Here is a 12161-nt window from a genome sequence, read left to right as displayed (position 1 = left end):
GTAGGAACAAGAAGAAACACTGATAAAGAGTGGACGGGGGCTTTAAACTACAAAAGCAGTCATAATCCAGTACGACAGCACAAAGCGACACACTGTCCTTGCAGGTGCATGTAAGATATGCATGTGTCATGTCTCTGTGTTAAGAAAGACCAATTTGTCTCAATACATGTCTTATTTGTTTGAATGCAGAAACGCACAGATAGATTTCTTCATCCATCTTTGGTCAAGCAGGCCCAGTCTCTCACTCTCCATCTCTCTTGCTTTTCCTCTCCCCCCTTTCCTCAGCCTCCTTCCTATCGAATAAACGCAGGCATTTTATAGACACAGGCCCCGATGCTGCGATATTGTTTTGAACTCTCTCTGTTATGTATTGATCACTGGCTCGCCTGTTTATCTGCACCGTTTGGACACTTATAGATGAATACATGCACACGCGCTCTCTCACACGCATGAACATAGAGGCACTTTCATTTGGACCAGTTGCTGCCACATTGCAGTGAAAGAAGAGGTGTGTGAGTGTGTATATGTATGACATTCAAACATTGATGTCTGACTACTGATTCCTTGTTATCTTATTATTACCCCTCCATTCTACATGGAGGCACCACTTTGTTGTTGCATGTTTTTGTGCATAGTTGAACTGCTCGGGCAGCAACTCCATCGCTAATTATAGCTTTCCACTTGAGCGGCGACACAGAGACACGGGCCCTTGTGTTAACTTCTCTGGAACTCAAGAGTGTTGTGGTTTTCAGATATATGCATTATTGTGTTCAACCATGTAATTTTAGTGTTTCACTCACTTGGAAGTGGAGTTTATATCATCCTTCTTTATGTGTTGTGTAAGTGCTGCCTTATGAGGGCAGGTGTGGAGGGGATAGGGTTTCGTAGAGCTTCATATTGAACTTTGTATATGTCTTTAGTGACTTTTATTGTACCAGCAACCAAAAAAAACTATTTTGTGTGCCTTTTGTCATGTCAAACAATATCGTTTTTTCATACTAGTACTCTATCGAACTTTAAAATTCTGGTATTGTGACAACCTTAAAAATGGGAAAAATTTGCTGCGCCACCAGATACAGCCGTAAAATACTGCCAGAAAGATCAATAATAATTATTCAATAGCATCATATAAATACCTAATACAACACTCTAAAAGGAGACATTCTGCATAATGAGTACTTTACTCCAGATACTTGCATGCAGTAACCACTGGTCAGCATCGAATGTTATAGCTGTCGGCAGAGGTACTTAAAATATACTGATGAGTCTATAAAGTAGTTCTATAAGTGATCTGAAAATAACTATAACTTTAATAAATGTAGTAGAATAACAAGTACAACATGTATATCTAACAGGTATCTCAAAAGTGGACTTAATGCAGTACTTGAGTTAATGTACTTAGTTACGTTCCACCACTGCTCCTTTCTCTATACCCTGATGTTTCTTGACACAAATATGATACTTCCTCTCCTTCTGCTTTGTCTTATTTTTGTTTTATTTTTTGCTTCTTACACTATCTGCCTGCCAGAAACTCTGAAAGCTTTACCTCAGTTCGGACTGGAAGAACAGCCCTTTTATAGCTGTTTTGTGTTCTAAAGAAATCTCTTTTTGTGCCATAAAGCAGTCTGGCACACAATGTAAAACACATTATAAATGCCAGTAAAAGCTGCCAGTCTTCTTGGTCGGATGTTTGTGGTAATTACACTAATGTCTACAAATGAAGGTGGTAATGATTTATTGATGTTACAGTGCTACATGTAGTACATTTAACAATCAGAGGTTTGCTGTAGTTATTACAATTCGATATAGAACCACCACCCTAACCAAAGAACCTTTGAAGATCCCTCTTTTTTCTGGGTGTAGCAGTGGCTGAATACATGGTTGAGTCCGAGCACCGATCGAGTCCTGGCTCGGTTGTCCGCTCTGTCCAGAAGGCAACTCCGCAGGACGTTAGCCGGCTCAGCATTCTGGGATAGCTGCCCAGGGGTCCCGGATGACCTCAAGAGTTAAAAGCAAACAGCGGGAGAGATAGACGAAGGCATGGAGGAAGCATGGAAACTGACAGAGAGACAGAGAAAGGAGGGATGGAGGTATGTGGATGAAGGCAGGGAGGGGGAAGGAGACGGGAGAGAGATGGAGGGCTGGGATGTTTTTAAGGGGGGGAGGCAGAAACAGAGAGAGAGAAGAAAAGACAGTGATGAAGAGAAAGACACAAGTAGGATAAAATCATCAAAAGATTGCATGCAGGAAGGAATGAAAAGATGTACAGGAGACAGACAGAGAGTGGGAAGTACGCTACATTACCAGAAGAATGTGGACACCCCTGTCTGTCTTTTGTGGTTCAAATATTAATGCTACAACATAGTGTGATATTTTAGGGCGTCCAACTTTGTGGCAACAGTTTGTCCCGTTCATGTTTCAACATGGTAATGCCTCTGCGCACAAAACGAGGTCAGTAAAGAAATGATATACCGAGTTCAGTGTGGAGGAACTGCATATCAAACCCATACAACACATCTGGGATGAAATAACAAGGTACGCTATTTGTACTGTGTGTTGTCTGACCACGCTGGAAGGCAAAAGTGTTTATAGTCACAGTTGAAAGTGGGGTGAAAAGGCCTGAATAATTGTTTAAATATGGGGATAACAGCAGCTCTCCTGGAGGGCATTCAGAGTTATATTGTTATAAAGAAATAGATGTGGAACGAATGAAAGAAGAACACTTCAGAGAGATGTTCAAACCGTTCTTACTTCTACACCTCCACACAGCTGGCCTGTTGCTGCGTGAAATGGTCATAATTTGTCAGATTGTCAGAGAGTTACAGAAATTGTCAGATGTCGGAAAAGTGTGTGGGGAGCAGAGGTGGCAAGTGGAAGTCCAGATTCAACTTCTTTACTTAAGTAGAATTGAGTACATTTCAGAGCCTGTACTTTTTCAAAGTATAAAAGAAAGAAGTATTGTTTCTCTTAGTACTTACTGCATTTTTTATTTCATTTTTGTCTTGTTAGGTCTGTCATGCATGGCATGCACTGGGTCTTGATGTTGGAAAGGAATGCTGTAATATAAAAAAATAATGCATAAATTCCCTCAAATGCATTAAAACTAAAGTAATGTTTTGTTACAAGTTTTGTAAATGTAAGAAGTGGAAAGTACAGATATTTGTAGTAAAGTAAAAAGTTGTTAGAAAAATAAATAAGAGCATTGATTCCTATTAAAGCTCAAGGTTTGGGAATGAGGTGTCCGTATGGGTGTAACGTCTGTGTGTCCACATACTTTTGTAGACTGTTAAAAGAGTCAAAACCAGTAGTTTGTTACTTTTTTAAAACTTACCCCTGATGAAACAGGAAAACCAGGAACCTAAAAAAGGCTGAGATGGAAGAAGTAATGCAAGATGAATGAGTGAAACAGAGGTTTACAAGACATACTTAAAAGGCAGCGTGTGTGTGTTTGTGTGTGTGTGTGAAGTAGAGAGAGAGAGAGAGAGTTAGAGAGAGACAGAGAGAGAGAGAAAGAAAGAGAAGAATTGGAAATGTCACCCCTCAGATGGACCTTGTGAGCGACATGTCAGATCTGTCATTTCACTCGCTGGCCGCCCCACCCGCTTTCCCACAGTCGTCTTCTCCTTGGCCTGATAATGACGCTTAAGAAGGTAATGGTGTAAATGAAAGCTGCCCCCCCCTTACACACACACACACACATACACATTTCTATCTGCATGTCTCTCTACCTCTCTCGCTCTCTGGGGAACAAAGAGGCCTTATTATACCTCCCTGTCAGCGTCGCTCTGTGTCTCACCACTGTACAATCACTGTTTTCAGCAGCACTATCAGCATGGGGTAAATGGAGAGAGAGAGTGGGCGAGACAGGTAGAGGGAGAATGGGAGCGTCTGTCTCCAGTGGCAGTATTCAACACTAGTTATCTAGAAGTGCTTTTTTAGTTTGAAGCGCACCGCTCGTTTGTTGAAAATGTCTTTGTGTGGATTTTTCCCCCCCTTCCTTTCCTTAAAGCTTGAACAGGCAGTGTAATTTATTTGAGGCGCGCGTTCACATGACACACATAGGAACACACACACTCCTTAAGTCGAGAGATATCTTCTTATTGGGGAATCTTTCAATAAATCAATGTGACTTTAAACACATTTCCCAGGCGACGCGGCTGACCTGATAAGAAGTGAACTAATCTCTTTTGAGGCTGCCGGGAGAGCTTTGAACCAAATCTACTGTGCATCTATCACCAAGGTTATTTGTCAATGGCTGCTAATCCCAGGTAAATTTCCCTGGTTTTATATCAGGGGTTCTCATGCCTGAAGTTTCTCGGCCTTGGGAAAATAAGAGAGCAGGCTTACAGAAAGTAGGGGAACAAAAGAAATGTTATGGATTTCAGCAGCAAAACAATGGATGAAGGAGGGAGAGGGAGCAGAGAGGCAGGGAGGCACAGAGAGAGAATGTCTATAAATTATTTTTTTGGAATGGATTGCAACGTATATGTATCTCTATAAAATGCTTTGTTATTGGAGTGTTCATACAAGTTCAAAAGTGATATCGGTCTTTTTAAAGAATACACTGTAAACTGATGGTTTGACTTTTTTGTTAACCCTATATGGGTCCCATCCAGGAGAAAAAAGTATGGGAAGTTTTTTTGTTTCTCTCTTTTGGATTTTTTAGTTCCACTAACAACAACAACAAAATCATTATTTTTTTTCAACTGACCACAGTGTTTAAATTAGTTTAAAGTACATAAAGATTCAGCTTTTTTTCATTTTTTTGACACAAGAGCAACACATAAACCTGAGAATAATAAATTTGATATATAACATAAAAATAACAGATTAATTTAAAGATTAATAATAATAATAGATTAACGGTCACAAAAAGCCTTGCTCATCTCTGCTTTGGAGGATGGATCTCTTGTATAAACCTTTGAGTTTTTAACATACATTTCAATATAGACAGCCCTGGGCGGAAGTTGCACCCCTTCCAGATCAGAGGGGAGTCTGTCCACAGTTGTTATTGTTTTTAAATGGGATTTTCTTGCCCAATTATTACCAATATCGTAAGTATTGCCCTAGATTTACCTAATTATCAGTGTGTTTCCATTTATTACATATTAAAAACGTCAGTGAAACTGATTTAATCATTTCAAGAAATATAAAATGGAATAATGTTAGATTGATCATAGAGACAGCAATTTATAATCAGTAAGCTTTCTTTTATGGCAGTTGTTAAAAACAACGCTGCTTATAATGAACGTTTCTGCTGACTGGTAGAAGTTTTTTTTTTTTTGTTTGATATTTCAAAGTCAGATCTTTAAACTCTTTAAACTTCAACAAAAGCCCCCCCAAATTACAAATACCTCCATTACCATTTTGGGCGTATCATGCTTTGGTCGAGCCGTAGAGATGGCTTAATCCAGTGGTTCCCAACCTGGGGGTCGGGACTCTCCAGGGGTCACCAAAGCTTCACAGGGGGTTATGAGGCCTTCTTAATTTTAAGGGGTGGACGAAAACTTTGAACATATACACAGTAGGCCTATATATCATCAACAGAACAGTATGCAGCTATAACAACCAAGGAGCTAATAGCGTCAGGGAGAAGAAAACACTGAATTTATCTAAAAAGAAGCCTATTAAGTCTGTATGATTTTTAAATAAAAATAAAGCAGTTTTCAAAAATATCATATATATATTTATCTCTTTTCAATATTCACAGGAAATAATGAGATCGTAAATAGCTCGTTTTACACAAACTTCCTGCAGTTTATCAGTTGTTCTGTACTGCTCTGTATTGAATATAATATGAAATATCCATAAAATATGTAATTTAGTTAGGGGTCGGCAGGTTAGTCAATGATAAAAAAGTGGGTCCCTTAAAGTCCATAAAGGGGTTAAATACATCACTGGCCTCTATTCTCACAGCGTTTTAATGTCATCTGTCATGTCTGCGCCCACTCAAGGTCAGAGCAGAGATCCAGGAAGCCGAGCTTTGGTTGCATCTGTGTAATTTATGAGCACCCAATTAGCCGAACACACAAACTAATGATTGTGACCAATGTTTGGTCCACAATGTGGAAAATAACGTCCCGCCTTCACCTATTACAGGCAGCATCGTACCACCACACACACTGTTTGGCAATAAATAATTGATCGGGCGCATTATTCAAAGTGGGAAGTTTCTGTTTTTGCCATTTCTTGTGCTGCTGCACTACCTCATGTCTTTGATTTTTCTTCTTTTTTCATTTTCATCCTCTTTTTTTCCTCTCCGTCCCTTGAAGCCCACCCCCATGTGCGCAGAAGATCATGGAAAATCTCTTGCCATATCTGTCATCTGTCACGCTCTCTGATGAACAGTTTTGATCTCTCGCTCCTCTGTTTATGGCCGTTGTCAAGCGAAAAAGAGTCGTAGCCGTAAGTGCTTACACCAGCGCGTAAATAGTTTGACGTGTGGCTCTGTAACAAAGTTGTAGGAGTAAATAAGAAACCAAACAACCACGCAGAATTGCAATTAAGTTGTACGTCTGCGTTATGAAATGTTTGGAGCAGCGTGATTTCTGCCCGCTCTTTTACATTTCCGAGTCGTGATATCAAAAGTGTGTTTCTTTGTTGCAGAAAGACTCTTTGGCTGGAAGAGATCAAAGGCTAAGCACAGTATATTATGGATAGCACTCAGCTACACACATGCAGACACACCACACAGAGGGATAGCAGAGGGATATGTGGAATATAATGTGATTGCTGCTCAATTCTTCCATTGTGAGGTCATGGTGTTAAGGTCCAAGTGAGGTGGAGGAAGAAGACTTTCACAGCTGAATGGGACAGGTTTTAAACATTAACATTAAAATCCAGACGGGACGACAAATCTCCCACAAACATGTCCCCTTTTATCCCCCTTAACTGGCAATGGCAGTAGTTTTCTCCAGTTGAAATATTTTAAATGCATTGTTTTATACGCATTTCACTAAAATTCAGCCTGACGTTTCTGGCATCTTTGGACACTTGGAGATCTCCACTAGGATTTAAAATAAAGTTTATTTTCAGAATTCAGAATACAAAAACAATTTGCTGACAGGAAAAGATGTCTCCAGTGCCATGACTTCCTTTAAGAGAGTTTTTTAATCTTAGTGAGGCCTTGCGTGATTAAATAAATTTAAGTGTAATAAGGGATGCAGCGGGAGGCAAAGAAAACACAGATGTTTCCAGAGTATATTTCATTGTTTCTGGTGGAATATAATCATTACAAAGTGCAGTTAATAAGTATTTGATAGGACCTTTAAAAAGAGACAGGAAGATCTGTTTCTTTGCTTAAATAAAAAGTTAAACTGACATTTTTGTGTTGATGATGATTAACCTAAATTATCTTCCAAAAAACAAGCTAGAAAAAGACATCAATTTTCCTGCACATCTTTTTTCGCTTTAAGGTAATAATACATCCATTTTTTTGCCATTGGGTAAATAGCATATAATACCACTTTTAGAGCCTAAAAGGATTTCATTATTTTTAGTCTCAAATACATTTGACTGATGACCTAAATGCAGTCAATCGACAGCTTCAAACCATTAATAGGGGTGTCAGTGTTGACCATAAAAATCCCGTATCAGCCTAAGTAATAGGAACCGAAATTTGTGGTTATTCGGACGGCTCAGATCAAATCAGTGTTACTGCCCAGGAAGGCAGCGGAGAGGCCCTGAGAGGAAATGGCACAGAGTGAGAGACACAGAAAAAGAGAAATGGAGAGAGAGTGAGCGATTCCGGGGGAAGGCAAAGACGTGATGGAAGAGGAGGGGTGCAGAGAGGGAGTGTGTGTGTGGGGGGGGGGCTGATCTTGGAAAGGTTTAGTATATCATAATTATCCCGTTAAGTAACGGCGGAGCAGCCTCCCCGGGGGAATTCGTCTTAAATGGAAGATTTGCAAGGAGAACGGGTCAGAGAGAAAAACGGCTTCCAGTCGGCAGGAAATCCTGTTTACATTTACATAATCATATCAACACTCACTCCTTCTTCTTCTTTGTCTCTTTCTTTTGGGTGCCTTTTCAAAAAAAAAAAGAAAAAATACAGGGGAAAGAGACAAACGAGGGAGGGCTTTAGGCTGCTGCTTGTCGAAGTTGTTGTCCCCGCTTCTAATTCTTTTTTTTGCTTGCTCTTATTTTCTTAAAAGTGCTGCCAGTGTTGGCAAGAAAGCCTCTTTTTTTGAAATCTCTTGCCAACACCTCCAACCTCTTCTTAACATCTCTGTTTTCCACCTTGTAATGTCCCCTTTGAGTAAGGGTTTGTCAGACCTTTTGGCCTCTTTCCCTTGTTTGGCACATCGAAGGGGAAAAAAAGCGAAGAAAAAAAATAAAAGCTTTAAGCATAAATAAGGTATGGCGTGCCCGGCTGTGTGAGTCTTAATTGAGATCTGCTAAGAGCAGGCAGCAGATGTTTGTAGCAGCAACTGTTGAATCATCAGAGACCACTGAGAGCCTGTGAAACCACGTTAAAAAGAAGCCAGGTGCTCCGCATTTTTCATTTCTCGCTCTCTCTGCCTTTTTTCTCTCTTTACATCATGGAAAAGCTGATGTGAAAGTGTGTGTGTGGGGAGTTTGTAGGAGGGGAAAAAAAGAGAGAAATGAGAAAAACAAATATACGGGTTATTAGCAATGCTAAATTATTGTATATTATTAAGTGCCTGCATCTTCATGTATCCGTTGAAAAGAGAAAAAAGAAATGAGAAAAAACCTGACTTGGAGCTAAAACATGGAGCAAAAGACTGATTGCTAACAAGATATTATAAGGTGATGGATGATATAAATAGCCATATTGTAGGTCATCAAACTGCAGGGAGCATTTCTCATTACCCATTGATTTACTTCAAATGTAGTGTATAATATAGAACTACTTTTTTAAAATGCATCTTTAATTTACCACATTTAGGATTTATGTAGAAATGTATATTAAAAATGATATTATATATATATTATATATTATATTATGTACAGTATTGATATATTTATCTTTAGTATCACACGGATACTGAAAGTAACTCACATCATGTAAAGTTGAAAGAGTCATGAAAGGACAATAACCAACGACTCTGCTGCATGCATGGCAGATTCAGGTTTGCAAGATTACTCAGTTGTATCTGTGAGATGAAGCTGTTCTTCAATAACAGTTTAACTGGTATTTTTCCTTAGTTTTTTTTCTTTTTTCTTTTTTCTTTGGCTTTCAAAGGGGGTCAAGATAGAAAAAGTTAGAAAGAAACCGGTGGATTAACATGTTCTTGGGACCTATAGGGCAAAAAATGGTTGTTGGGACTCTATTGACCACCATCCCTGCATCAATTCAATCACAGTGCAGAAAGAGACCTTGAATAACACCTGTGCCAAGGTTTTCTATGTTTCAATTGGGCCGTGTTCAGACTGCAGACCAAATTTAATTTTTTTTCATATTTGACTCAGATCTGACTTTTTCATGACAGTGTAGACAGCACAGATCACATGGAACGTGAACCAGATTGGAAATCAGATCATCTAAATCAGATACACGTCTGATCAGAATTCACGTGACTTTTACGTCACTATAGACTGAGATTCGTCATATGGGTCACTTTAGGACTGTGGCCTCTTCACTCCCAAATCTGATAAGGGCTTCATTTAAAAAGTAAACAGCCAAACAAAACTAAAAAAACTCCTATCAGAAAAAAATCGGAATTGAGCACTAAGGCTTGCAGTGTGAACATAGCCTTAGTTTCAGGCAATGTGATAAGCCCAATGTGAGCACAAAATAAACTAGAATAAATTCCCCAAATTAGATTTTAACACAGGACCCCTCTTCACTTTATGTAATAAAGTCCTTAACAAATGTGCTGTTAATCAAATTTTCTACAACTGGTTGATATGCAGTAAACCTGGGACTTTTAGGGCCCATGGGAACTTAGGGCCCGGAGCAGTCGCCTGTTTTGTAATCCAGTCTTGGTATTCATTCAGTCATTCATTCATTCATCCATTTCCTCACAGTTTGCCCTCCTAGCCCCTAGTGGCTGTAAGGAGACAGTGTCCACATACACACGCACACACACACATACTGATCTAGAATCAGTACCCTCCTCTGAACTTAAAAGACATGTGTTCTTATTTAGATATACATTTCAGATTATTTATTTATTGATCAAGTGTTCTTTTTAATCAATCGTTCTCAACTGGTCTCAGCTTGGGACCCACATTTCCCCATGGTCATTAAGTCGCGACCCACTTTTATAGAATTCAAACTAGTAAACACATATTCATTCAGTCATCATGACTGTTTTTTAACATAAAATACACAGATTTTCATCCCTGCGATCAGAGCACATTACTCCCATAACAAACTGAACATCATAACAGCGTGCTGCTGATTCTTATGAATATGAATAAAGTAAACATCATAACTGCAAAACTGTGCTTACACATAAGTAATGCCTACAAAATCGGCTGTTTTCACTGAACAGACATTTGTGGAAGCATTTCTGTCAAAATAAAAGTCAGATATTAGATAGCTAAGCATTTGAAACAGATTTTTTCTACAACCCACTCCGGGACCCATTCAGACTCTTGAGTCACGACGCAGCAGTTGAAAAAGCCTGTTTTAAATGATCAAATAGAATGATGATGAATGATGAAGTTAACATCGCTCCAAGAAATTCTGCACTCACATGTAAGAGGTAATCGAGAACTGTTTCAGCTCTCACACATGTTGACAGCCTTGCCTTTAGTAGAACTTTAACATATGGCGAGTGGCCGTACCTTGGTGTTCTAAATTGATGCCTGTGTTACAGTTCCTTTCTGCAGACTCCAACCAACCAATCGGTCCCTGGAGCTTTCTCCATCCTCACATTCAAAACTGCTGGCATTTATTTATCTGTAACATTTGGCAGCTAGGGAGAACTCCCCCCCCCCCTCCAATGCCATGGGAACGCAGGGAACCAGCGACAGGTTCTCTGTGATTATAAATGATAACTATGATAGCTGGGGCTGGGTTGCTATTATTCTCCTGTCTGTCAGTCTTGTTAATCTCCTTCTGTAGAGACCCGACTTCTTTTCACCTCAGTATCTGAATCCTTTATTCCTCTGTGATTCTGTCCTGGTCTCTGTCTTTTTCTTTACTTTTTTGACTTTGGGTGTTTAACTAGAGTTTAGCTAATGTAAATATTTGAAATGGCACCTTTGTAGTGAAGCCACTGATTGTTGAGATTTAAGGAAGGTTCGGAGGTGGAGGACACTGACTCACCAGTATCCATATTTAATGAAAGGCCTGATATATTGGCTTCATTATTTGAGGTTGAGATGTATCACTTTACTCATATTCTCTATTTTCCTGTCTGTCTTTATGAGTGAGTATTATAGACTTTAGCAAAGGCAACACACTTACTGTTGCCCTATATATGCATATTGCCCTATATAATATTGCCCTATTTGCTGCTGTGTCTCTGGTTCATTCTTTCTTCCTCCTGTGATCTACAGCACATACATCCTCCATACTGTGTCATCCCACTCCTTTTGTATGTCATCTTCTTCTTCTTCTTCTTCTTCTTCTTCTTCTTCTTTTGTAGTCAAATGGATGGGTTTGGACGGGGACACATTTCAATGGCCGATCAACAGACTCCTTCTTCCTTCCCATCTCCCATCTGGCCTCATGCCACACCGAATTAGTAACCAGATATGTCACCACCACCGTGCTGGTGCGGATAACACCGTACGCTTCTGGGAGGGCCGTGGTTTGCAGATTAGCACCTACAATTAATACAATTGACTCGCAGGAAGGCCATCTGCTCTCTTGTGTTTGGTAGTTTATTGGTGGTGCGCTTTAAAGCTAAAGCAAGGGCCAGGAAGTTTGCAAGGCCCAATAAAGGAAACAGTTTGTGCATGTGTTAAGATTGGTCAGTGCCAAGGACCTCATAATGGAAACTGAATTTCAGCTCTGAAGGTCATGTCAGAGCACCACTTAATTAAAGAGCATATTGAGTAAAAGCCTCTCTAAAATATCAACTTTTCACTAACTAAAAAAAGTTTATTGTTTGATTGTTCATGACTGTTTGATTTCTTTTTGTCTGTTTAGTAGTAAAGAATTTGTAGTTCAAAGCAGTTTTCTAAACAGAGCTATTAAAGTGTGTCTAGTGTGTAACATTTAGGAGGATTTATTGGTAGAAATG

At 39.4% G+C, this 12161-nt stretch overlaps 1 protein-coding gene and 1 long non-coding RNA gene across 4 annotated transcripts in view; one reads left to right on the top strand and one right to left on the bottom strand.

Annotated features, from left to right (window-relative positions):
* The window catches only part of znf536 (zinc finger protein 536), a 179602-nt gene that overhangs the window by 139011 nt on the left and 28430 nt on the right, over positions 1-12161 (top strand). The gene's annotated exons all lie outside the window — the stretch shown is intronic.
* The window catches only part of LOC118320972, a 76568-nt gene continuing 66140 nt past the window's right edge, over positions 1734-12161 (bottom strand). The window contains exons 3-4 of one of the 2 annotated variants that reach the window (XR_004796385.1): positions 3332-3368; positions 2979-3056 (exon numbers count right to left, since the gene is read on the bottom strand). This is a non-coding gene — a long non-coding RNA (uncharacterized LOC118320972). Of the gene's footprint in view, positions 2142-2978; positions 3057-3331; positions 3369-12161 lie in introns of those variants that run through there. The other variant, XR_004796386.1, reaches the window with a different exon arrangement.

Source organism: Morone saxatilis, unplaced genomic scaffold, assembly GCF_004916995.1.
Source record: "Morone saxatilis isolate NCDOM2014 unplaced genomic scaffold, NCSU_SB_2.0 Contig11, whole genome shotgun sequence".
NCBI classification, from domain to species: Eukaryota; Metazoa; Chordata; class Actinopteri; family Moronidae; genus Morone; species Morone saxatilis.
The sequence above is the reverse complement of the archived record's forward strand: the minus strand, read 5'-3'. Positions and strand labels throughout refer to the sequence as shown.